Source organism: Pseudophryne corroboree, unplaced genomic scaffold (genome assembly GCF_028390025.1).
Source record: "Pseudophryne corroboree isolate aPseCor3 unplaced genomic scaffold, aPseCor3.hap2 scaffold_853, whole genome shotgun sequence".
Taxonomy (NCBI): domain Eukaryota; kingdom Metazoa; phylum Chordata; class Amphibia; order Anura; family Myobatrachidae; genus Pseudophryne; species Pseudophryne corroboree.
This window is the reverse complement of record NW_026970432.1, coordinates 169,979-195,754: the sequence shown is the minus strand read 5'-3', so window position 1 is coordinate 195,754 and position 25,776 is coordinate 169,979. Positions and strand designations below refer to the sequence as shown.

The 25,776-nt window shown below is 38.3% G+C and overlaps 14 non-coding genes and 2 pseudogenes across 14 annotated transcripts; all 16 read left to right on the top strand.

Annotated features, from left to right (window-relative positions):
• The first annotated feature begins 1,147 nt into the window (after positions 1-1,147).
• TRNAN-GUU (transfer RNA asparagine (anticodon GUU)) lies at positions 1,148-1,221 on the top strand. Its single transcript has one exon. It is a non-coding gene; the product is annotated as a tRNA-Asn (tRNA).
• Positions 1,222-3,482: 2,261 nt separating this feature from the next.
• TRNAY-AUA (transfer RNA tyrosine (anticodon AUA)) lies at positions 3,483-3,556 on the top strand. The gene has a single exon. It is a non-coding gene; the product is annotated as a tRNA-Tyr (tRNA).
• A 2,264-nt stretch (positions 3,557-5,820) lies between these two features.
• On the top strand, positions 5,821-5,894 carry TRNAN-AUU (transfer RNA asparagine (anticodon AUU)). Its single transcript has one exon. It is a non-coding gene; the product is annotated as a tRNA-Asn (tRNA).
• Positions 5,895-6,989: 1,095 nt separating this feature from the next.
• On the top strand, positions 6,990-7,063 carry TRNAN-AUU (transfer RNA asparagine (anticodon AUU)). The gene has a single exon. It is a non-coding gene; the product is annotated as a tRNA-Asn (tRNA).
• Positions 7,064-15,166: 8,103 nt separating this feature from the next.
• On the top strand, positions 15,167-15,240 carry TRNAN-AUU (transfer RNA asparagine (anticodon AUU)). The gene has a single exon. It is a non-coding gene; the product is annotated as a tRNA-Asn (tRNA).
• A 4,627-nt stretch (positions 15,241-19,867) lies between these two features.
• LOC135043314 (U1 spliceosomal RNA) lies at positions 19,868-20,031 on the top strand. The gene has a single exon (XR_010236213.1). It is a non-coding gene; the product is annotated as a U1 spliceosomal RNA (small nuclear RNA).
• A 152-nt stretch (positions 20,032-20,183) lies between these two features.
• LOC135043286 (U1 spliceosomal RNA) lies at positions 20,184-20,325 on the top strand (annotated as a pseudogene).
• Positions 20,326-21,017: 692 nt separating this feature from the next.
• LOC135043297 (U1 spliceosomal RNA) lies at positions 21,018-21,181 on the top strand. Its single transcript, XR_010236196.1, has one exon. It is a non-coding gene; the product is annotated as a U1 spliceosomal RNA (small nuclear RNA).
• A 152-nt stretch (positions 21,182-21,333) lies between these two features.
• Positions 21,334-21,496, top strand: LOC135043331 (U1 spliceosomal RNA). The gene has a single exon (XR_010236229.1). It is a non-coding gene; the product is annotated as a U1 spliceosomal RNA (small nuclear RNA).
• Positions 21,497-22,161: 665 nt separating this feature from the next.
• LOC135043296 (U1 spliceosomal RNA) lies at positions 22,162-22,325 on the top strand. Its single transcript, XR_010236195.1, has one exon. It is a non-coding gene; the product is annotated as a U1 spliceosomal RNA (small nuclear RNA).
• Positions 22,326-22,477: 152 nt separating this feature from the next.
• Positions 22,478-22,640, top strand: LOC135043322 (U1 spliceosomal RNA). The gene has a single exon (XR_010236220.1). It is a non-coding gene; the product is annotated as a U1 spliceosomal RNA (small nuclear RNA).
• A 671-nt stretch (positions 22,641-23,311) lies between these two features.
• On the top strand, positions 23,312-23,475 carry LOC135043295 (U1 spliceosomal RNA). Its single transcript, XR_010236194.1, has one exon. It is a non-coding gene; the product is annotated as a U1 spliceosomal RNA (small nuclear RNA).
• Positions 23,476-23,627: 152 nt separating this feature from the next.
• Positions 23,628-23,790, top strand: LOC135043332 (U1 spliceosomal RNA). Its single transcript, XR_010236230.1, has one exon. It is a non-coding gene; the product is annotated as a U1 spliceosomal RNA (small nuclear RNA).
• A 672-nt stretch (positions 23,791-24,462) lies between these two features.
• LOC135043307 (U1 spliceosomal RNA) lies at positions 24,463-24,626 on the top strand. Its single transcript, XR_010236206.1, has one exon. It is a non-coding gene; the product is annotated as a U1 spliceosomal RNA (small nuclear RNA).
• Positions 24,627-24,778: 152 nt separating this feature from the next.
• LOC135043289 (U1 spliceosomal RNA) lies at positions 24,779-24,920 on the top strand (annotated as a pseudogene).
• Positions 24,921-25,612: 692 nt separating this feature from the next.
• On the top strand, positions 25,613-25,776 carry LOC135043306 (U1 spliceosomal RNA). Its single transcript, XR_010236205.1, has one exon. It is a non-coding gene; the product is annotated as a U1 spliceosomal RNA (small nuclear RNA).

Genomic DNA, 25,776 nt, shown 5'->3' with positions numbered 1-25,776 from the left:
TAGTGTGTTCGGCTATTAACCAAAAGGTCGGTGGTTCAATCCCACCCAGGGACGTAATTGACCTTGTGATCAGATTTTGGTGATATTTAAGTAGACAAGTCAAAATTTCAAACCCCCTCTTATTGTGTAGGGTACCTGGCCTTCTCTGATGTAATCAGAGTTAGATTTGATTCAGTGATTTTATAAAAAACAGCTAGGAAGCACAATTTAGCAGTGGGTTGCAGAGAAAAAAAATATGCTGGCAGAAAAATCCAATTGAGTGATTAAACAGCTCTTCATTTTCTGGAATTTATTTTTATGCTAGCAAATTTGTTCTCTGAAAAGTGTCCACAAAGCCAAGTCTCTGATTAACACCTTTGTAAGGATGGTTTTTCACCTATTACTAAATTAAACTTGCTTCATTGGAAAGGCAGCAAGATGCATCCTCATTTCAATGTCTACTGAAATAATACAGGTTGACACCAGGAAACATTAACGCCACTGCATCTTTGCTGCTTTCTCACATGGAAGTCTGTTTAATGTGAAAACAAGGTGATATCTAATTAGCACACAGGTAAGGAATTACGAAAATCTTTATTTAAGGGTGAAGATGTTTCTCACAAAATTGTTGCCCCAATGCATCATTGAAATTCAAGCTGGAAAGATGATTTTAATATATCACTTGTACATTTTGTATTGCTCTTCTGGTGACAATGTAGTTTTTTTGTCAATTACCATTTTAATAACAGGGTAAAGAAAATTAAGTGGATTTTTGAAAGAAAACTATACTGTCAATATACTATTAAAACAAATTAAAATGGTAAAAGTTATTGTACTTTAAGTAAAAATAAAAGAGCAAAAATATCAATCCCAGTTTTGATTACTTAAATTAACAAAAAAAATGCATATAGCAAAGGATAGTTTCAATCTGCCTACCTCTGGGTTATGGGTCCAGCATGCTTCCATTGCAGTACTCTGCTGCCCATGTAAGTGCAAGAGATCCTGAAGCACTCACTCATCATGGGAAAGTACCAATGTGTTTATTCGTTGGTTGATGGAAGAAACATCTTACAAAAACTCTCCAGATTATTGATTTTTTAATGTTTTTCTAGGAAACGTTCTAGATGTATGCTTATTAGCCTTTGTCAGTATGTACTTTTTGCAAAGTGTCTCTGTGGCGCAATCGGTTAGTGTGTTTGGCTGTTAACCAAAAGGTTGGTGGTTCAATCCCACCCAGGGACGTAATTAACCTTGTGATCAGATTTTGGTGATATTTAAGTAGACAAGTCAAAATTTCAAACCTCCTCTTATGGTGTAGGGTACATGGCCTTCTCTGATGTAATCAGAGTTAGATTTGATTCAGTGATTTTATAAAAAACAGCTAGGAAGCACAATTTAGCAGTGGGTTGCAGAGAAAAAAAATATGCTGGCAGAAAAATCCAATCGAGTGATTAAACAGCTCTTCATTTTCTGGCTTTATTTTTATGCTAACAAATTTGTTCTCTGAAAAGTGTCCACAAAGCCAAGTCTCTGATTAACACCTTTGTAAGGATGGTTTTTCACCTATTACTAAATTAAACTTGCTTCATTGGAAAGGCAGCAAGATGCATCCTCATTTCAATGTCTACTGAAATAATACAAGTTGACACCAGGAAACATTAACGCCACTGCATCCTTGCTGCTTTCTCATGTGGAAGTCTGTTTAATGTGAAAACAAGGTGATATCTAATTAGCACACAGGTAAGGAATTAAGAAAATCTTTATTTAAGGGTGAAGATGTTTCTCACAAAATTGTTGACCCAATGCATCATTGAAATTCAAGCTGGAAAGATGATTTTAATATATCACTTGTACATTTTGTATTGCTCTTCTGGTGACAATGTAGTTTGTTTTTGTCAATTACCATTTTAATAATAGGGTAAAGAAAATGAAGTGGATTTTTGAAAGAAAACAATACTGTCAATATACTATTAAAACAAATTAAAATGGTAAAAGTTATTGTACTTTAAGTAAAAATAAAAGAGACAAAATATCAATCCCAGTTTTGGATTACTTTAATTAACAAAAAAAAATGCATATAGCAGAGGATAGTTTCAATCTGCCTACCTCTGGGTTATGGGCCCAGCATGCTTCCATTGCAGTACTCTGCTGCACATGTAAGTGCAAGAGATCCTGAAGCACTCACTCATCATGGGAAAGTACCAATGTGTTTCTTCGTTGGTTGATGGAAGAAACATCTTACAAAAACTCTCCAGATTATTGACATTTTAAAGTTTTTCTAGGAAACGTTTTAGATGAATGCTTATTAGCCTTTGTCAGTATGGAAATTTGCAAAGTGTCTCTGTGGCGCAATCAGTTAGTATGTATGGCTTTTAACCAAAAGGTTGGTGGTTTAATCCCACCCAGGGACCTAATTGACCTTGTTATCAGATTTTGGTGATCTTTAAGTAGACAAGTCAAAATTTCAAACCCCCTGTTATGGTGTAGGGTACTTGGCCTTCTCTGATGTAATCAGAGTTAGATTTGATTCAGTGATTTTATAAAAACAGCTAGGAAGCACAATTTAGCAGTGGGTTGCAGAGAAAAAAAATATGCTGGCAGAAAAATCCAATTGAGTGATTAAACAGCTCTTTATTTTCTTGCTTTATTTTTATGCTAACAAATTTGTTCTCTGAAAAGTGTCCACAAAGCCAAGTCTCTGATTAACACCTTTGTAAGGATGGTTTTTCACCTATTACTAAATTAAACTTGCTTCATTGGAAAGGCAGCAAGATGCATCCTCATTTCAATGTCTACTGAAATAATACAGGTTGACACCAGGAAACATTAACGCCACTGCATCCTTGCTGCTTTCTCATGTAAAAGTCTGTTTAATATGAAAACAAGGTGATATCTAATTAGCACACAGGTAAGGAATTAAGAAAATCTTTATTTAAGGGTGAAGATGTTTCTCACAAAATCGTTGCCCCAATGCATCATTGAAATTCAAGCTGGAAAGATGATTTTAATATATCACTTGTACATTTTGTATTGCTCTTCTGGTGACAATGTAGTTTTTTTTGTCAATTACCATTTTAATAATAGGGTAAAGAAAATTAAGTGGATTTTTGAAAGAAAACTATACTGTCAATATACTATTAAAACAAATTAAAATGGTAAAAGTTATTGTACTTTAAGTAAAAATAAAAGAGCAAAAATATCAATCCCAGTTTTGATTACTTAAATTAACAAAAAAAATGCATATAGCAAAGGATAGTTTCAATCTGCCTACCTCTGGGTTATGGGTCCAGCATGCTTCCATTGCAGTACTCTGCTGCACATGTAAGTGCAAGAGATCCTGAAGCACTCACTCATCATGGGAAAGTACCAATGTGTTTATTCATTGGTTGATGGAAGAAACATCTTACAAAAACTCTCCAGATTATTGATTTTTTAATATTTTTCTAGGAAACGTTCTAGATGTATGCTTATTAGCCTTTGTCAGTATGTACTGTTTACAAAGTGTCTCGGTGGCGCAATCGGTTAGTGTGTTCGGCTATAAACCAAAAGGTTGGTGGTTCAATCCCACCCAGGGACGTAATTGACCTTGTGATCAGATTTTGGTGATATTTAAGTAGACAAGTCAAAATTTCAAACCCCCTCTTATTGTGTAGGGTACCTGGCCTTCTCTGATGTAATCAGAGTTAGATTTGATTCAGTGATTTTATAAAAAACAGCTAGGAAGCACAATTTAGCAGTGGGTTGCAGAGAAAAAAAATATGCTGGCAGAAAAATCCAATCGAGTGATTAAACAGCTCTTCATTTTCTGGCTTTATTTTTATGCTAACAAATTTGTTCTCTGAAAAGTGTCCACAAAGCCAAGTCTCTGATTAACACCTTTGTAAGGATGGTTTTTCACCTATTACTAAATTAAACTTGCTTCATTGGAAAGGCAGCAAGATGCATCCTCATTTCAATGTCTACTGAAATAATACAAGTTGACACCAGGAAACATTAACGCCACTGCATCCTTGCTGCTTTCTCATGTGGAAGTCTGTTTAATGTGAAAACAAGGTGATATCTAATTAGCACACAGGTAAGGAATTAAGAAAATCTTTATTTAAGGGTGAAGATGTTTCTCACAAAATTGTTGACCCAATGCAACATTGAAATTCAAGCTGGAAAGATGATTTTAATATATCACTTGTACATTTTGTATTGCTCTTCTGGTGACAATGTAGTTTGTTTTTGTCAATTACCATTTTAATAATAGGGTAAAGAAAATGAAGTGGATTTTTGAAAGAAAACAATACTGTCAATATACTATTAAAACAAATTAAAATGGTAAAAGTTATTGTACTTTAAGTAAAAATAAAAGAGACAAAATATCAATCCCAGTTTTGGATTACTTTAATTAACAAAAAAAAAATGCATATAGCAGAGGATAGTTTCAATCTGCCTACCTCTGGGTTATGGGCCCAGCATGCTTCCATTGCAGTACTCTGCTGCACATGTAAGTTCAAGAGATCCTGAAGCACTCACTCATCATGGGAAAGTACCAATGTGTTTCTTCGTTGGTTGATGGAAGAAACATCTTACAAAAACTCTCCAGATTATTGACTTTTTAAAGTTTTTCTAGGAAACGTTTTAGATGAATGCTTATTAGCCTTTGTCAGTATGGACTTTTGCAAAGTGTCTCTGTGGCGCAATCAGTTAGTATGTACGGCTATTAACCAAAAGGTTGGTGGTTCAATCCCACCCAGGGACCTAATTGACCTTGTTATCAGATTTTGGTGATCTTTAAGTAGACAAGTCAAAATTTCAAACCCCCTGTTATGGTGTAGGGTACCTGGCCTTCTCTGATGTAATCAGAGTTAGATTTGATTCAGTGATTTTATAAAAACAGCTAGGAAGCACAATTTAGCAGTGGGTTGCAGAGAAAAAAAATATGCTGGCAGAAAAATCCAATTGAGTGATTAAACAGCTCTTTATTTTCTGGCTTTATTTTTATGCTAACAAATTTGTTCTCTGAAAAGTGTCCACAAAGCCAAGTCTCTGATTAACACCTTTGTAGGGATGGTTTTTCACCTATTACTAAATTAAACTTGCTTCATTGGAAAGGCAGCAAGATGTATCCTCATTTCAATGTCTACTGAAATAATACAGGTTGACACCAGGAAACATTAACGCCACTGCATCCTTGCTGCTTTCTCATGTGGAAGTCTGTTTAATGTGAAAACAAGGTGGTATCTAATTAGCACACAGGTAAGGAATTACGAAAATCTTTATTTAAGGGTGAAGATGTTTCTCACAAAATTGTTGCCCCAATGCATCATTGAAATTCAAGCTGGAAAGATGATTTTAATATATCACTTGTACATTTTGTATTGCTCTTCTGGTGACAATGTAGTTTTTTTGTCAATTACCATTTTAATAACAGGGTAAAGAAAATTAAGTGGATTTTTGATAGAAAACTATACTGTCAATATACTATTAAAACAAATTAAAATGGTAAAAGTTATTGTACTTTAAGTAAAAATAAAAGAGCCAAAATATCAATCCCAGTTTTGGATTACTTTAATTAACAAACAAAAAAATGCATATAGCAGAGGATAGTTTCAATCTGCCTACCTCTGGGTTATGGGCCCAGCATACTTCCATTGCAGTACTCTGCTGCACATGTAAGTGCAAGAGATCCTGAAGCACTCACTCATCATGGGAAAGTACCAATGTGTTTCTTCGTTGGTTGATGGAAGAAACATCTTACAAAAACTCTCCAGATTATTGACTTTTTAAAGTTTTTCTAGGAAACGTTTTAGATGAATGCTTATTAGCCTTTGTCAGTATGGACTTTTGCAAAGTGTCTCTGTGGTGCAATCGGTTAGTGTGTTTGGCTATTAACCAAAAGGTTGGTGGTTCAATCCCGCCCAGGGACATAATTAACCTTGTGATCAGATTTTGGTGATATTTAAGTAGACAAGTCAAAATTTCAAACCTCATCTTATGGTGTAGGGTACATGGCCTTCTCTGATGTAATCAGAGTTAGATTTGATTCAGTGATTTTATAAAAAACAGCTAGGAAGCACAATTTAGCAGTGGGTTGCAGAGAAAAAAAATATGCTGGCAGAAAAATCCAATCGAGTGATTAAACAGCTCTTCATTTTCTGGCTTTATTTTTATGCTAACAAATTTGTTCTCTGAAAAGTGTCCACAAAGCCAAGTCTCTGATTAACACCTTTGTAAGGATGGTTTTTCACCTATTACTAAATTAAACTTGCTTCATTGGAAAGGCAGCAAGATGCATCCTCATTTCAATGTCTACTGAAATAATACAAGTTGACACCAGGAAACATTAACGCCACTGCATCCTTGCTGCTTTCTCATGTGGAAGTCTGTTTAATGTGAAAACAAGGTGATATCTAATTAGCACACAGGTAAGGAATTAAGAAAATCTTTATTTAAGGGTGAAGATGTTTCTCACAAAATTGTTGCCCCAATGCATCATTGAAATTCAAGCTGGAAAGATGATTTTAATATATCACTTGTACATTTTGTATTGCTCTTCTGGTGACAATGTAGTTTTTTTGTCAATTACCATTTTAATAACAGGGTAAAGAAAATTAAGTGGATTTTTGATAGAAAACTATACTGTCAATATACTATTAAAACAAATTAAAATGGTAAAAGTTATTGTACTTTAAGTAAAAATAAAAGAGCCAAAATATCAATCCCAGTTTTGGATTACTTTAATTAACAAACAAAAAAATGCATATAGCAGAGGATAGTTTCAATCTGCCTACCTCTGGGTTATGGGCCCAGCATACTTCCATTGCAGTACTCTGCTGCACATGTAAGTGCAAGAGATCCTGAAGCACTCACTCATCATGGGAAAGTACCAATGTGTTTCTTCGTTGGTTGATGGAAGAAACATCTTACAAAAACTCTCCAGATTATTGACTTTTTAAAGTTTTTCTAGGAAACGTTTTAGATGAATGCTTATTAGCCTTTGTCAGTATGGACTTTTGCAAAGTGTCTCTGTGGTGCAATCGGTTAGTGTGTTTGGCTATTAACCAAAAGGTTGGTGGTTCAATCCCACCCAGGGACATAATTAACCTTGTGATCAGATTTTGGTGATATTTAAGTAGACAAGTCAAAATTTCAAACCTCATCTTATGGTGTAGGGTACATGGCCTTCTCTGATGTAATCAGAGTTAGATTTGATTCAGTGATTTTATAAAAAACAGCTAGGAAGCACAATTTAGCAGTGGGTTGCAGAGAAAAAAAATATGCTGGCAGAAAAATCCAATCGAGTGATTAAACAGCTCTTCATTTTCTGGCTTTATTTTTATGCTAACAAATTTGTTCTCTGAAAAGTGTCCACAAAGCCAAGTCTCTGATTAACACCTTTGTAAGGATGGTTTTTCACCTATTACTAAATTAAACTTGCTTCATTGGAAAGGCAGCAAGATGCATCCTCATTTCAATGTCTACTGAAATAATACAAGTTGACACCAGGAAACATTAACGCCACTGCATCCTTGCTGCTTTCTCATGTGGAAGTCTGTTTAATGTGAAAACAAGGTGATATCTAATTAGCACACAGGTAAGGAATTAAGAAAATCTTTATTTAAGGGTGAAGATGTTTCTCACAAAATTGTTGACCCAATGCAACATTGAAATTCAAGCTGGAAAGATGATTTTAATATATCACTTGTACATTTTGTATTGCTCTTCTGGTGACAATGTAGTTTGTTTTTGTCAATTACCATTTTAATAATAGGGTAAAGAAAATGAAGTGGATTTTTGAAAGAAAACAATACTGTCAATATACTATTAAAACAAATTAAAATGGTAAAAGTTATTGTACTTTAAGTAAAAATAAAAGAGACAAAATATCAATCCCAGTTTTGGATTACTTTAATTAACAAAAAAAAAAAATGCATATAGCAGAGGATAGTTTCAATCTGCCTACCTCTGGGTTATGGGCCCAGCATGCTTCCATTGCAGTACTCTGCTGCACATGTAAGTTCAAGAGATCCTGAAGCACTCACTCATCATGGGAAAGTACCAATGTGTTTCTTCGTTGGTTGATGGAAGAAACATCTTACAAAAACTCTCCAGATTATTGACTTTTTAAAGTTTTTCTAGGAAACGTTTTAGATGAATGCTTATTAGCCTTTGTCAGTATGGACTTTTGCAAAGTGTCTCTGTGGCGCAATCAGTTAGTATGTACAGCTATTAACCAAAAGGTTGGTGGTTCAATCCCACCCAGGGACCTAATTGACCTTGTTATCAGATTTTGGTGATCTTTAAGTAGACAAGTCAAATTTCATATCCCCCTGTTATGGTGTAGGGTACCTGGCCTTCTCTGATGTAATCAGAGTTAGATTTGATTCAGTGATTTTATAAAAACATCTAGGAAGCACAATTTAGCAGTGGGTTGCAGAGAAAAAGAAATATGCTGGCAAAAAAATCAAATTGCGTGATTAAACAGCTCTTCATTTTCTGGCTTTATTTTTATGCTAACAAATTTGTTCTCTGAAAAGTGTCCACAAAGCCAAGTCTCTGATTAACACCTTTGTAGGGATGGTTTTTCACCTATTACTAAATTAAACTTGCTTCATTGGAAAGGCAGCAAGATGCATCCTCATTTCAATGTCTACTGAAATAATACAGGTTGACACCAGGAAACATTAACGCCACTGCATCCTTGCTGCTTTCTCATGTGGAAGTCTGTTTAATGTGAAAACAAGGTGATATCTAATTAGCACACAGGTAAGAAATTACGAAAATCTTTATTTAAGGGTGAAGATGTTTCTCACAAAATTGTTGCCCCAATGCATCATTGAAATTCAAGCTGGAAAGATGATTTTAATATATCACTTGTACATTTTGTATTGCTCTTCTGGTGACAATGTAGTTTTTTTTGTCAATTACCATTTTAATAATAGGGTAAAGAAAATTAAGTGGATTTTTGAAAGAAAACTATACTGTCAATATACTATTAAAACAAATTAAAATGGTAAAAGTTATTGTACTTTAAGTAAAAATAAAAGAGCAAAAATATCAATCCCAGTTTTGATTACTTAAATTAACAAAAAAAAATGCATATAGCAAAGGATAGTTTCAATCTGCCTACCTCTGGGTTATGGGTCCAGCATGCTTCCATTGCAGTACTCTGCTGCACATGTAAGTGCAAGAGATCCTGAAGCACTCACTCATCATGGGAAAGTACCAATGTGTTTATTCATTGGTTGATGGAAGAAACATCTTACAAAAACTCTCCAGATTATTGATTTTTTAATATTTTTCTAGGAAACGTTCTAGATGTATGCTTATTAGCCTTTGTCAGTATGTACTGTTTGCAAAGTGTCTCGGTGGCGCAATCGGTTAGTGTGTTTGGCTATTAACCAAAAGGTTGGTGGTTCAATCCCACCCAGGGACGTAATTGACCTTGTGATCAGATTTTGGTGATATTTAAGTAGACAAGTCAAAATTTCAAACCCCCTCTTATTGTGTAGGGTACCTGGCCTTCTCTGATGTAATCAGAGTTAGATTTGATTCAGTGATTTTATAAAAAAACAGCTAGGAAGCACAATTTAGCAGTGGGTTGCAGAGAAAAAAAATATGCTGGCAGAAAAATCCAATTGAGTGATTAAACAGCTCTTCATTTTCTGGAATTTATTTTTATGCTAACAAATTTGTTCTCTGAAAAGTGTCCACAAAGCCAAGTCTCTGATTAACACCTTTGTAAGGATGGTTTTTCACCTATTACTAAATTAAACTTGCTTCATTGGAAAGGCAGCAAGATGCATCCTCATTTCAATGTCTACTGAAATAATACAGGTTGACACCAGGAAACATTAAAGCCACTGCATCCTTGCTGCTTTCTCATGTGGAAGTCTGTTTAATGTGAAAACAAGGTGATATCTAATTAGCACACAGGTAAGAAATTACGAAAATCTTTATTTAAGGGTGAAGATGTTTCTCACAAAATTGTTGCCCCAATGCATCATTGAAATTCAAGCTGGAAAGATGACTTGTACATTTTGTATTGCTCTTCTGGTGACAATGTAGTTTTTTTTGTCAATTACCATTTTAATAATAGGGTAAAGAAAATTAAGTGGATTTTTGAATGAAAACTATACTGTCAATATACTATTAAAACAAATTAAAATGGTAAAAGTTATTGTACTTTAAGTAAAAATAAAAGAGCAAAAATATCAATCCCAGTTTTGATTACTTAAATTAACAAAAAAAAAATGCATATAGCAAAGGATAGTTTCAATCTGCCTACCTCTGGGTTATGGGTCCAGCATGCTTCCATTGCAGTACTCTGCTGCACATGTAAGTGCAAGAGATCCTGAAGCACTCACTCATCATGGGAAAGTACCAATGTGTTTATTCATTGGTTGATGGAAGAAACATCTTACAAAAACTCTCCAGATTATTGATTTTTTAATATTTTTCTAGGAAACGTTCTAGATGTATGCTTATTAGCCTTTGTCAGTATGTACTTTTTGCAAAGTGTCTCGGTGGCGCAATCGGTTAGTGTGTTTGGCTATTAACCAAAAGGTTGGTGGTTCAATCCCACCCAGGGACGTAATTGACCTTGTGATCAGATTTTGGTGATATTTAAGTAGACAAGTCAAAATTTCAAACCCCCTCTTATTGTGTAGGGTACCTGGCCTTCTCTGATGTAATCAGAGTTAGATTTGATTCAGTGATTTTATAAAAAAACAGCTAGGAAGCACAATTTAGCAGTGGGTTGCAGAGAAAAAAAATATGCTGGCAGAAAAATCCAATTGAGTGATTAAACAGCTCTTCATTTTCTGGAATTTATTTTTATGCTAACAAATTTGTTCTCTGAAAAGTGTCCACAAAGCCAAGTCTCTGATTAACACCTTTGTAAGGATGGTTTTTCACCTATTACTAAATTAAACTTGCTTCATTGGAAAGGCAGCAAGATGCATCCTCATTTCAATGTCTACTGAAATAATACAGGTTGACACCAGGAAACATTAAAGCCACTGCATCCTTGCTGCTTTCTCATGTGGAAGTCTGTTTAATGTGAAAACAAGGTGATATCTAATTAGCACACAGGTAAGGAATTACGAAAATCTTTATTTAAGGGTGAAGATGTTTCTCACAAAATTGTTGCCCCAATGCATCATTGAAATTCAAGCTGGAAAGATGATTTTAATATATCACTTGTACATTTTGTATTGCTCTTCTGGTGACAATGTAGTTTTTTTGTCAATTACCATTTTAATAACAGGGTAAAGAAAATTAAGTGGATTTTTGAAAGAAAACTATACTGTCAATATACTATTAAAACAAATTAAAATGGTAAAAGTTATTGTACTTTAAGTAAAAATAAAAGAGCCAAAATATCAATCCCAGTTTTGGATTACTTTAATTAACAAACAAAAAAATGCATATAGCAGAGGATAGTTTCAATCTGTCTACCTCTGGGTTATGGGCCCAGCATGCTTCCATTGCAGTACTCTGCTGCACATGTAAGTGCAAGAGATCCTGAAGCACTCACTTATCATGGGAAAGTACCAATGTGTTTCTTCGTTGGTTGATGGAAGAAACATCTTACAAAAACTCTCCAGATTATTGACTTTTTAAAGTTTTTCTAGGAAACGTTTTAGATGAATGCTTATTAGCCTTTGTCAGTATGGACTTTTGCAAAGTGTCTCTGTGGCGCAATCAGTTAGTGTGTTTGGCTATTAACCAAAAGGTTGGTGGTTCAATCCCACCCAGGGACGTAGTTAACCTTGTGATCAGATTTTGGTGATATTTAAGTAGACAAGTCAAAATTTCAAACCTCCTCTTATGGTGTAGGGTACATGGCCTTCTCTGATGTAATCAGAGTTAGATTTTATTCAGTGATTTTATAAAAAACAGCTAGGAAGCACAATTTAGCAGTGGGTTGCAGAGAAAAAAAATATGCTGGCAGAAAAATCCAATCGAGTGATTAAACAGCTCTTTATTTTCTGGCTTTATTTTTATGCTAACAAATTTGTTCTCTGAAAAGTGTCCACAAAGCCAAGTCTCTGATTAACACCTTTGTAAGGATGGTTTTTCACCTATTACTAAATTAAACTTGCTTCATTGGAAAGGCAGCAAGATGCATCCTCATTTCAATGTCTACTGAATTAATACAGGTTGACACCAGGAAACATTAACGCCACTGCATCCTTGCTGCTTTCTCTTGTGGAAGTCTGTTTAATGTGAAAACAAGGTGATATCTAATTAGCACACAGGTAAGGAATTAAGAAAATCTTTATTTAAGGGTGAAGATGTTTCTCACAAAATCGTTGCCCCAATGCATCATTGAAATTCAAGCTGGAAAGATGATTTTAATATATCACTTGTACATTTTGTATTGCTCTTCTGGTGACAATGTAGTTTGTTTTTGTCAATTACCATTTTAATAATAGGGTAAAGAAAATTAAGTGGATTTTTGAAAGAAAACAATACTGTCAATATACTATTAAAACAAATTAAAATGGTAAAAGTTATTGTACTTTAAGTAAAAATAAAAGAGCCAAAATATCAATCCCAGTTTTGGATTACTTTAATTAACAAACAAAAAAATGCATATAGCAGAGGATAGTTTCAATCTGCCTACCTCTGGGTTATGGGCCCAGCATGCTTCCATTGCTGTACTCTGCTGCACATGTAAGTGCAAGAGATCCTGAAGCACTCACTCATCATGGGAAAGTACCAATGTGTTTCTTCGTTGGTTGATGGAAGAAACATCTTACAAAAACTCTCCAGATTATTAACTTTTGAAAGTTTTTCTAGGAAACGTTTTAGATGAATGCTTATTAGCCTTTGTCAGTATGTGCTTTTGAAAAAGTGTCTCTGTGGCGCAATCAGTTAGTGTGTACGGCTATTAACCAAAAGGTTGGTGGTTCAATCCCACCCAGGGACCTAATTGACCTTGTTATCAGATTTTGGTGATCTTTAAGTAGACAAGTCAAATTTCATACCCCCTGTTATGGTGTAGGGTACCTGGCCTTCTCTGATGTAATCAGAGTTAGATTTGATTCAGTGATTTTATAAAAACAGCTAGGAAGCACAATTTAGCAGTGGGTTGCAGAGAAAAAAAATATGCTGGCAGAAAAATCCAATTGAGTGATTAAACAGCTCTTCATTTTCTGGCTTTATTTTTATGCTAACAAATTTGTTCTCTGAAAAGTGTCCACAAAGCCAAGTCTCTGATTAACACCTTTGTAAGGATGGTTTTTCACCTATTACTAAATTAAACTTGCTTCATTGGAAAGGCAGCAAGATGCATCCTCATTTCAATGTCTACTAAAATAATACAAGTTGACACCAGGAAACATTAACGCCACTGCATCCTTGCTGCTTTCTCATGTGGAAGTCTGTTTAATATGAAAACAAGGTGATATCTAATTAGCACACAGGTAAGGAATTAAGAAAATCTTTATTTAAGGGTGAAGATGTTTCTCACAAAATCGTTGCCCCAATGCATCATTGAAATTCAAGCTGGAAATGTGATTTTAATATATCACTTGTACATTTTGTATTGCTCTTCTGGTGACAATGTAGTTTGTTTTTGTCAATTACCATTTTAATAATAGGGTAAAGAAAATGAAGTGGATTTTTGAAAGAAAACAATACTGTCAATATACTATTAAAACAAATTAAAATGGTAAAAGTTATTGTACTTTAAGTAAAAATAAAAGAGACAAAATATCAATCCCAGTTTTGGATTACTTTAATTAACAAAAAAAAATGCATATAGCAGAGGATAGTTTCAATCTGCCTACCTCTGGGTTATGGGCCCAGCATGCTTCCATTGCAGTACTCTGCTGCACATGTAAGTTCAAGAGATCCTGAAGCACTCACTCATCATGGGAAAGTACCAATGTGTTTCTTCGTTGGTTGATGGAAGAAACATCTTACAAAAACTCTCCAGATTATTGACTTTTTAAAGTTTTTCTAGGAAACGTTTTAGATGAATGCTTATTAGCCTTTGTCAGTATGGACTTTTGCAAAGTGTCTCTGTGGCGCAATCAGTTAGTATGTACGGCTATTAACCAAAAGGTTGGTGGTTCAATCCCACCCAGGGACCTAATTGACCTTGTTATCAGATTTTGGTGATCTTTAAGTAGACAAGTCAAAATTTCAAACCCCCTGTTATGGTGTAGGGTACCTGGCCTTCTCTGATGTAATCAGAGTTAGATTTGATTCAGTGATTTTATAAAAACAGCTAGGAAGCACAATTTAGCAGTGGGTTGCAGAGAAAAAAAATATGCTGGCAGAAAAATCCAATTGAGTGATTAAACAGCTCTTTATTTTCTGGCTTTATTTTTATGCTAACAAATTTGTTCTCTGAAAAGTGTCCACAAAGCCAAGTCTCTGATTAACACCTTTGTAAGGATGGTTTTTCACCTATTACTAAATAAAACTTGCTTCATTGGAAAGGCAGCAAGATGCATCCTCATTTCAATGTCTACTGAAATAATACAGGTTGACACCAGGAAACATTAACGCCACTGCATCCTTGCTGCTTTCTCATGTGGAAGTCTGTTTAATGTGAAAACAAGGTGATATCTAATTAGCACACAGGTAAGGAATTAAGAAAATCTTTATTTAAGGGTGAAGATGTTTCTCACAAAATCGTTGCCCCCATGCATCATTGAAATTCAAGCTGGAAAGATGATTTTAATATATCACTTGTACATTTTGTATTGCTCTTCTGGTGACAATGTAGTTTGTTTTTGTCAATTACCATTTTATTATAGGGTAAAGAAAATTAAGTGGATTTTTGAAAGAAAACAATACTGTCAATATACTATTAAAACAAATTAAAATGGTAAAAGTTATTGTACTTTAAGTAAAAATAAAAGAGCCAAAATATCAATCCCAGTTTTGGATTACTTTAATTAACAAACAAAAAAATGCATATAGCAGAGGATAGTTTCAATCTGCCTACCTCTGGGTTATGGGCCCAGCATGCTTCCATTGCAGTACTCTGCTGCACATGTAAGTGCAAGAGATCCTGAAGCACTCACTTATCATGGGAAAGTACCAATGTGTTTCTTCGTTGGTTGATGGAAGAAACATCTTACAAAAACTCTCCAGATTATTGACTTTTTAAAGTTTTTCTAGGAAACGTTTTAGATGAATGCTTATTAGCCTTTGTCAGTATGGACTTTTGCAAAGTGTCTCTGTGGCGCAATCGGTTAGTGTGTTTGGCTATTAACCAAAAGGTTGGTGGTTCAATCCCACCCAGGGACGTAATTAACCTTGTGATCAGATTTTGGTGATATTTAAGTAGACAAGTCAAAATTTCAAACCTCCTCTTATGGTGTAGGGTACATGGCCTTCTCTGATGTAATCAGAGTTAGATTTGATTCAGTGATTTTATAAAAAACAGCTAGGAAGCACAATTTAGCAGTGGGTTGCAGAGAAAAAAAATATGCTGGCAGAAAAATCCAATCGAGTGATTAAACAGCTCTTCATTTTCTGGCTTTATTTTTATGCTAACAAATTTGTTCTCTGAAAAGTGTCCACAAAGCCAAGTCTCTGATTAACACCTTTGTAAGGATGGTTTTTCACCTATTACTAAATTAAACTTGCTTCATTGGAAAGGCAGCAAGATGCATCCTCATTTCAATGTCTACTGAAATAATACAAGTTGACACCAGGAAACATTAATGCCACTGCATCCTTGCTGCTTTCTCATGTGGAAGTCTGTTTAATGTGAAAACAAGGTGATATCTAATTAGCACACAGGTAAGGAATTAAGAAAATCTTTATTTAAGGGTGAAGATGTTTCTCACAAAATTGTTGACCCAATGCAACATTGAAATTCAAGCTGGAAAGATGATTTTAATATATCACTTGTACATTTTGTATTGCTCTTCTGGTGACAATGTAGTTTGTAATAATAGGGTAAAGAAAATGAAGTGGATTTTTGAAAGAAAGCAATACTGTCAATATACTATTAAAACAAATTAAAATGGTAAAAGTTATTGTACTTTAAGTAAAAATAAAAGAGACAAAATATCAATCCCAGTTTTGGATTACTTTAATTAACAAAAAAAAAATGCATATAGCAGAGGATAGTTTCAATCTGCCTACCTCTGGGTTATGGGCCCAGCATGCTTCCATTGCAGTACTCTGCTGCACATGTAAGTTCAAGAGATCCTGAAGCACTCACTCATCATGGGAAAGTACCAATGTGTTTCTTCGTTGGTTGATGGAAGAAACATCTTACAAAAACTCTCCAGATTATTGACTTTTGAAAATTTTTCTAGGAAACGTTTTAGATGAATGCTTATTAGCCTTTGTCAGTATGGACTTTTGCAAAGTGTCTCTGTGGCGCAATCAGTTAGTATGTACGGCTATTAACCATAAGGTTGGTGGTTCAATCCCACCCAGGGACCTAATTGACCTTGTTATCAGATTTTTGTGATCTTTAAGTAGACAAGTCAAAATTTCAAACCCCCTGTTATGGTGTAGGGTACCTGGCCTTCTCTGATGTAATCAGAGTTAGATTTGATTCAGTGATTTTATAAAAACAGCTAGGAAGCACAATTTAGCAGTGGGTTGCAGAGAAAAAAAATATGCTGGCAGAAAAATCCAATTGAGTGATTAAACAGCTCTTTATTTTCTGGCTTTATTTTTATGCTAACAAATTTGTTCTCTGAAAAGTGTCCACAAAGCCAAGTCTCTGATTAACACCTTTGTAAGGATGGTTTTTCACCTATTACTAAATTAAACTTGCTTCATTGGAAAGGCAGCAAGATGCATCCTCATTTCAATGTCTACTGAATTAATACAGGTTGACACCAGGAAACATTAACGCCACTGCATCCTTGCTGCTTTCTCTTGTGTAAGTCTGTTTAATGTGAAAACAAGGTGATATCTAATTAGCACACAGGTAAGGAATTAAGAAAATCTTTATTTAAGGGTGAAGATGTTTCTCACAAAATCGTTGCCCCAATGCATCATTGAAATTCAAGCTGGAAAGATGATTTTAATATATCACTTGTACATTTTGTATTGCTCTTCTGGTGACAATGTAGTTTGTTTTTGTCAATTACCATTTTAATAATAGGGTAAAGAAAATTAAGTGGATTTTTGAAAGAAAACAATACTGTCAATATACTATTAAAACAAATTAAAATGGTAAAAGTTATTGTACTTTAAGTAAAAATAAAAGAGCCAAAATATCAATCCCAGTTTTGGATTACTTTAATTAACAAACAAAAAAATGCATATAGCAGAGGATAGTTTCAATCTGCCTACCTCTGGGTTATGGGCCCAGCATGCTTCCATTGCTGTACTCTGCTGCACATGTAAGTGCAAGAGATCCTGAAGCACTCACTCATCATGGGAAAGTACCAATGTGTTTCTTCGTTGGTTGATAGAAGAAACATCTTACAAAAACTCTCCAGATTATTGACTTTTTTAAGTTTTTCTAGGAAACGTTTTAGATGAATGCTTATTAGCATTTGTCAGTATGTACTTTTGCAAAGTGTCTCTGTGGCGCAATCAGTTAGTGTGTATGGCTATTAACCAAAAGGTTGGTGGTTCAATCCCACCCAGGGACGTAATTGACCTTGTTATCAGATTTTGGTGATCTTTAAGTAGACAAGTCAAATTTCATACCCCCTGTTATGGTGTAGGGTACCTGGCCTTCTCTGATGTAATCAGAGTTAGATTTGATTCAGTGATTTTATAAAAACATCTAGGAAGCACAATTTAGCAGTGGGTTGCAGAGAAAAAAAAATATGCTGGCAAAAAAATCAAATTGCGTGATTAAACAGCTCTTCATTTTCTGGCTTTATTTTTATGCTAACAAATTTGTTCTCTGAAAAGTGTCCACAAAGCCAAGTCTCTGATTAACACCTTTGTAGGGATGGTTTTTCACCTATTACTAAATTAAACTTGCTTCATTGGAAAGGCAGCAAGATGTATCCTCATTTCAATGTCTACTGAAATAATACAGGTTGACACCAGGAAACATTAACGCCACTGCATCCTTGCTGCTTTCTCATGTGGAAGTCTGTTTAATGTGAAAACAAGGTGATATCTAATTAGCACACAGGTAAGGAATTAAGAAAATCTTTATTTAAGGGTGAAGATGTTTCTCACAAAATTGTTGACCCAATGCATCATTGAAATTCAAGCTGGAAAGATGATTTTAATATATCACTTGTACATTTTGTATTGCTCTTCTGGTGACAATGTAGTTTGTTTTTGTCAATTACCATTTTAATAATAGGGTAAAGAAAATGAAGTGGATTTTTGAAAGAAAACAATACTGTCAATATACTATTAAAACAAATTAAAATGGTAAAAGTTATTGTACTTTAAGTAAAAATAAAACAGACAAAATATCAATCCCAGTTTTGGATTACTTTAATTAACAAACAAAAAAATGCATATAGCAGAGGATAGTTTCAATCTGCCTACCTCTGGGTTATGGGCCCAGCATGCTTCCATTGCAGTACTCTGCTGCACATGTAAGTTCAAGAGATCCTGAAGCACTCACTCATCATGGGAAAGTACCAATGTGTTTCTTCGTTGGTTGATGGAAGAAACATCTTACAAAAACTTTCCAGATTATTGACTTTTTAAAGTTTTTCTAGGAAACGTTTTAGATGAATGCTTATTAGCCTTTGTCAGTATGGACTTTTGCAAAGTGTCTCTGTGGCGCAATCAGTTAGTATGTACGGCTATTAACCAAAAGGTTGGTGGTTCAATCCCACCCAGGGACCTAATTGACCTTGTTATCAGATTTTGGTGATCTTTAAGTAGACAGTCAAAATTTCATACCCCCTTTTATGGTGTAGGGTACCTGGCCTTCTCTGATGTAATCAGAGTTAGATTTGATTCAGTGATTTTATAAAAACAGCTAGGAAGCACAATTTAGCAGTGGGTTGCAGAGAAAAAAAATATGCTGGCAGAAAAATCCAATTGAGTGATTAAACAGCTCTTTATTTTCTGGCTTTATTTTTATGCTAACAAATTTGTTCTCTGAAAAGTGTCCACAAAGCCAAGTCTCTGATTAACACCTTTGTAAGGATGGTTTTTCACCTATTACTAAATTAAACTTGCTTCATTGGAAAGGCAGCAAGATGCATCCTCATTTCAATGTCTACTGAAATAATACAGGTTGACACCAGGAAACATTAACGCCACTGCATCCTTGCTGCTTTCTCATGTGGAAGTCTGTTTAATGTGAAAACAAGGTGATATCTAATTAGCACACAGGTAAGGAATTAAGAAAATCTTTATTTAAGGGTGAAGATGTTTCTCACAAAATCGTTGCCCCAATGCATCATTGAAATTCAAGCTGGAAAGATGATTTTAATATATCACTTGTACATTTTGTATTGCTCTTCTGGTGACAATGTAGTTTGTTTTTGTCAATTACCATTTTAATAATAGGGTAAAGAAAATGAAGTGGATTTTTGAAAGAAAACAATACTGTCAATATACTATTAAAACAAATTAAAATGGTAAAAGTTATTGTACTTTAAGTAAAAATAAAAGAGACAAAATATCAATCCCAGTTTTGGATTACTTTAATTAACACAAAAAAAATGCATATAGCAGAGGATAGTTTCAATCTGCCTACCTCTGGGTTATGGGCCCAGCATCACTGTATGCAAATCCGTCTTCTGCAGACCTTCCCCCAGGAATGCTTGTACTAGTTGTTGCATTTGGTTTGTTGTTTGGGGGTGCTTCAGTATTAGGCAGCCTTCTGCCCTCCCATGTTCATTTGAAAATATGTGTTCTCCCTGCAGTTGTTGTCCCCAGATGAGAGTTCCCTTGTGCTGCCTCAGTTGAATCGCCTTTACTTGACAGAGATGTGCCTGAGCAGCGGCCCTCCCCAGCCCTATCCCAAATCATACTTATTTTGCATAGGAGATATCATGGTCATGAAGATTGTTCTCCCAGGGTGAGGTTCATTCATTGCATTCTGGGTATGATGACCCCTGTGATTTCCCCAAATATGGGAAACTCGACTGCATTATTTGTGGTAGTGGGGGACTGTGTTTGTGCTTTCCTCTGGTCAGCTCTGGTAAAAGTCAGATTTCTTTGTCTCAGATCTTCCTCTAGCCTTGTTCTTCTTTCGAGAGTTCCCTTGTGCTGCCTCAGTTGGATCTCCTTCACTTGACAGGGGGGTGCCCGAGCAGCGACCCTCCCCAGCTCTAGCCCAACTCCTACTTACCTGCCAGGTGAGATACTATGATCAGGAAGGTGCTTCTCCCAGGGCAAGGCTCACCCATTGCACTCTGGGTGTGCTGCCCCTTTGATTTCCCCAAATGTGGGACACTTGACTGCATAATTTGTGTTTCCCCTGGTCGGCTCTCATATAATTCAGATCTCTTTGTCTCAGGTCTCTCTTCAGCCTAGTTTGCTGTCTGTTTCCACTTCTCTTTTCTTGAGCCGCTCCCTTCTATGCCCTTGCACACTAGCCTGACTTCTCCCATCTGCTTACTTTGTGCCTTCCAACGCACAATGCGAACTACAGGTAGTGCTGCAGGGCCCACACCCTTTTACTTGCCTTACAGAGCAGCTCTGGAGCTGTTACAGTGCCCAGCTGCTGCAAGAAATCAGCTTGAATGCTTCAGGGGCTGGGGCATAGCCAACATGAGCCCCACACCGAAGGAGGGTGGAGGTGTTTAATGCGAACTAGGGGTCATCCAAGCGCCGCAAAAGGCCGCCATGCCCTGCATGCCCCTTTTCTCTTTTCATATGCAGACGAGGGTTGAAGCCAACTTTGACCCACTGCTTGGATGACATCACCATATGCAAATCCATCTGCTGCAGGCCTTCCCCCAGGAATGCTTGCACTAGTTGTTGCATTTGGTTTGTTGTTTGGGGGTGCTTCAGTATTAGGCAGCCTTCTGCCCTCCCATGTTCATCTGAAAATATGTGTTCTCCCTGCAGTTGTTGTCCCCAGATGAGAGTTCCCTTGTGCTGCCTCAGTTGAATCTCCTTTACTTGACAGAGATGTGCCTGAGCAGCGGCCCTCCCCAGCCCTATCCCAAATCATACTTATTTTGCATAGGAGATACCATGGTCATGAAGATTGTTCTCCCAGGGTGAGGTTCATTCATTGCATTCTGGGTATGCTGACCCCTGTGATTTCCCCAAATGTGGGAAACTCGACTGCATTATTTGTGGTAGTGGGGGACTGTGTTTGTGCTTTCCTCTGGTCAGCTCTGGTAAAAGTCAGATTTCTTTGTCTCAGATCTTCCTCTAGCCTTGTTCTTCTTTCGAGAGTTCCCTTGTGCTGCCTCAGTTGGATCTCCTTCACTTGACAGGGGGGTGCCCGAGCAGCGACCCTCCCCAGCTCTAGCCCAACTCCTACTTACCTGCCAGGTGAGATACTATGATCATGAAGGTGCTTCTCCCAGGGCAAGGCTCATCCATTGCACTCTGGGTGTGCTGCTCCTGTGATTTCCCCAAATGTGGGAAACTTGACTGCATAATTTGTGTTTCCACTGGTCGGCTTTCATATAATTCAGATCTCTTTGTCTCAGGTCTCTCTCCAGCCTAGTTTGCTGTCTGTTTCCACTTCTTTTTTTTTGAGCCCCTCCCTTCTATACCCTTGTGCACTATCCTGACTTCTACTCCTGTCTGCTTACTTTGTGCCTTCCAATGCACAATGCAAACTACAGGTAGTGCTGCAGGGCCCACAACCTTTTACTTGCCTTACAGAGCAGCTCTGGAGCTGTTACAGTGCCAAGCTGCTGCAAGAAATCAGCTTGAATGCTGGGGCATTGCCAATATGAGCCCCACACCGAAGGATGGTGGGGGTGTTTAATGCGAACTAAGGGTCATCCAAGCGCCGCAAAAGGCCGCCATGCCCTGCATACCCCTTTTCTCTTTTCATATGCAGATGAGGGTTCCAGCCAACTTTGGCCCACTGCTTGGATGACATCACTGTATGCAAATCCGTCTTCTGCAGACCTTCCCCCAGGAATGCTTGTACTAGTTGTTGCATTTGGTTTGTTGTTTGGGGGTGCTTCAGTATTAGGCAGCCTTCTGCCCTCCCATGTTCATTTGAAAATATGTGTTCTCCCTGCAGTTGTTGTCCCCAGATGAGAGTTCCCTTGTGCTGCCTCAGTTGAATCTCCTTTACTTGACAGAGTTATGCCTGAGCAGCGGCCCTCCCCAGCCCTATCCCAAATCATACTTATTTTGCATAGGAGATACCATGGTCATGAAGATTGTTCTCCCAGGGTGAGGTTCATTCATTGCATTCTGGGTATGCTGACCCCTGTGATTTCCCCAAATGTGGGAAACTCGACTGCATTATTTGTGGTAGTGGGGGACTGTGTTTGTGCTTTCCTCTGGTCAGCTCTGGTAAAAGTCAGATTTCTTTGTCTCAGATCTTCCTCTAGCCTTGTTCTTCTTTCGAGAGTTCCCTTGTGCTGCCTCAGTTGGATCTCCTTCACTTGACAGGGGGGTGCCCGAGCAGCGACCCTCCCCAGCTCTAGCCCAACTCCTACTTACCTGCCAGGTGAGATACTATGATCAGGAAGGTGCTTCTCCCAGGGCAAGGCTCACCCATTGCACTCTGGGTGTGCTGCTCCTGCGATTTCCCCAAATGTGGGACACTTGACTGCATAATTTGTGTTTCCTCTGGTCGGCTCTCGTATAATTCAGATCTCTTTGTCTCAGGTCTCTCTCCAGCCTAGTTTGCTGTCTGTTTCCACTTCTCTTTTCTTGAGCCGCTCCCTTCTATGCCCTTGCGCACTATCCTGACTTCTCCCGTCTGCTTACTTTGTGCCTTCCAACGCACAATGCGAACTACAGGTAGTGCTGCAGGGCCCACACCCTTTTAGTTGCCTTACAGAGCAGCTCTGGAGCTGTTACAGTGCCCAGCTGCTGCAAGAAATCAGCTGGAATGCTTCAGGGGCTGGGGCATTGCCAACATGAGCCCCACACCGAAGGAGGGTGGGGGTGTTTAATGCGAACTGAGGGTCATCCAAGCGCCGCAAAAGGCCGCCATGCCCTGCATACCCCTTTTCTCTTTTCATATGCAGATGAGGGTTCCAGCCAACTTTGGCCCACTGCTTGGATGACATCACTGTATGCAAATCCGTCTTCTGCAGACCTTCCCCCAGGAATGCTTGTACTAGTTGTTGCATTTGGTTTGTTGTTTGGGGGTGCTTCAGTATTAGGCAGCCTTCTGCCCTCCCATGTTCATTTGAAAATATGTGTTCTCCCTGCAGTTGTTGTCCCCAGATGAGAGTTCCCTTGTGCTGCCTCAGATGAATCTCCTTTACTTGACAGATATATGCCTGAGCAGCGGCCCTCCCCAGCCCTATCCCAAATCATACTTATTTTGCATAGGAGATACCATGGTCATGAAGATTGTTCTCCCAGGGTGAGGTTCATTCATTGCATTCTGGGTATGCTGACCCCTGTGATTTCCCCAAATGTGGGAAACTCGACTGCATTATTTGTGGTAGTGGGGGACTGTGTTTGTGCTTTCCTCTGCTCAGCTCTGGTAAAAGTCAGATTTCTTTGTCTCAGATCTTCCTCTAGCCTTGTTCTTCTTTCGAGAGTTCCCTTGTGCTGCCTCAGTTGGATCTCCTTCACTTGACAGGGGGGTGCCCTAGCAGCGACCCTCCCCAGCTCTAGCCCAACTCCTACTTACCTGCCTGGTGAGATATTATGATCAGGAAGGTGCTTCTCCCAGGGCAAGGCTCACCCATTGCACTCTGGGTGTGCTGCTCCTGCGATTTCCCCAAATGTGGGGCACTTGACTGCATAATTTGTGTTTCCTCTGGTCGGCTCTCGTATAATTCAGATCTCTTTGTCTCAGGTCTCTCTCCAGCCTAGTTTGCTGTCTGTTTCCACTTCTCTTTTCTTGAGCCGCTCCCTTCTATGCCCTTGCGCACTATCCTGACTTCTCCCGTCTGCTTACTTTGTGCCTTCCAACGCACAATGCGAACTACAGGTAGTGCTGCAGGGCCCACACCCTTTTACTTGCCTTACAGAGCAGCTCTGGAGCTGTTACAGTGCCCAGCTGCTGCAAGAAATCAGCTTGAATGCTTCAGGTGCTGGGGCATAGCCAACATGAGCCCCACACCGAAGGAGGGTGGAGGTGTTTAATGCGAATTAGGGGTCATGCAAGCGCCGCAAAAGGCCGCCATGCCCTGCACATCCCTTTTTTCTTTTCATATGCAGACGAGGGTTGAAGCCAACTTTGACCCACTGCTTGGATGACATCACCATATGCAAATCCATCTGCTGCAGGCCTTCCCCCAGGAATGCTTGCACTAGTTGTTGCATTTGGTTTGTTGTTTTTTGGGTGCTTCAGTATTAGGCAGCCTTCTGCCCTCCCATGTTCATCTGAAAATATGTGTTCTCCCTGCAGTTGTTGTCCCCAGATGAGAGTTCCCTTGTGCTGCCTCAGTTGAATCGCCTTTACTTGACAGAGATGTGCCTGAGCAGCGGCCCTCCCCAGCCCTATACCAAATCATACTTATTTTGCATAGGAGATATCATGGTCATGAAGATTGTTCTCCCAGGGTGAGGTTCATTCATTGCATTCTGGGTATGATGACCCCTGTGATTTCCCCAAATGTGGGAAACTCGACTGCATTATTTGTGGTAGTGGGGGACTGTGTTTGTGCTTTCCTCTGGTCAGCTCTGGTAAAAGTCAGATTTCTTTGTCTCAGATCTTCCTCTAGCCTTGTTCTTCTTTCGAGAGTTCCCTTGTGCTGCCTCAGTTGGATCTCCTTCACTTGACAGGGGGGTGCCCGAGCAGCGACCCTCCCCAGCTCTAGCCCAACTCCTACTTACCTGCCAGGTGAGATACTATGATGATGTCGGTGCTTCTCCCAGGGCAAGGCTCACCCATTGCACTCTGGGTGTGCTGCCCCTTTGATTTCCCCAAATGTGGGAAACTTGACTGCATAATTTGTGTTTCCCCTGGTCGGCTCTCATATAATTCAGATCTCTTTGTCTCAGGTCTCTCTTCAGCCTAGTTTGCTGTCTGTTTCCACTTCTCTTTTCTTGAGCCGCTCCCTTCTATGCCCTTGCGCACTATCCTGACTTCTCCCATCTGCTTACTTTGTGCCTTCCAACGCACAATGCGAACTACAGGTAGTGCTGCAGGGCCCACACCCTTTTACTTGCCTTACAGAGCAGCTCTGGAGCTGTTACAGTGCCCAGCTGCTGCAAGAAATCAGCTTGAATGCTTCAGGGGCTGGGGCATAGCCAACATGAGCCCCACACCGAAGGAGGGTGGAGGTGTTTAATGCGAACTAGGGGTCATACAAGCGCCGCAAAAGGCCGCCATGCCCTGCACGCCCCTTTTCTCTTTTCATATGCAGATGAGGGTTGAAGCCAACTTTGACCCACTGCTTGGATGACATCACCATATGCAAATCCATCTGCTGCAGGCCTTCCCCCAGGAATGCTTGTACTAGTAGTTGCATTTGGTTTGTTGTTTGGGGGTGCTTCAGTATTAGGCAGCCTTCTGCCCTCCCATGTTCATCTGAAAATATGTGTTCTCCCTGCAGTTGTTGTCCCCAGATGAGAGTTCCCTTGTGCTGCCTCAGTTGAATCTCCTTTACTTGACAGAGATGTGCCTGAGCAGCGGCCCTCCCCAGCCCTATCCCAAATCATACTTATTTTGCATAGGAGATACCATGGTCATGAAGATTGTTCTCCCAGGGTGAGGTTCATTCATTGCATTCTGAGTATGCTGACCCCTGTGATTTCCCCAAATGTGGGAAACTCGACTGCATTATTTGTGGTAGAGGGGGACTATGTTTGTGCTTTCCTCTG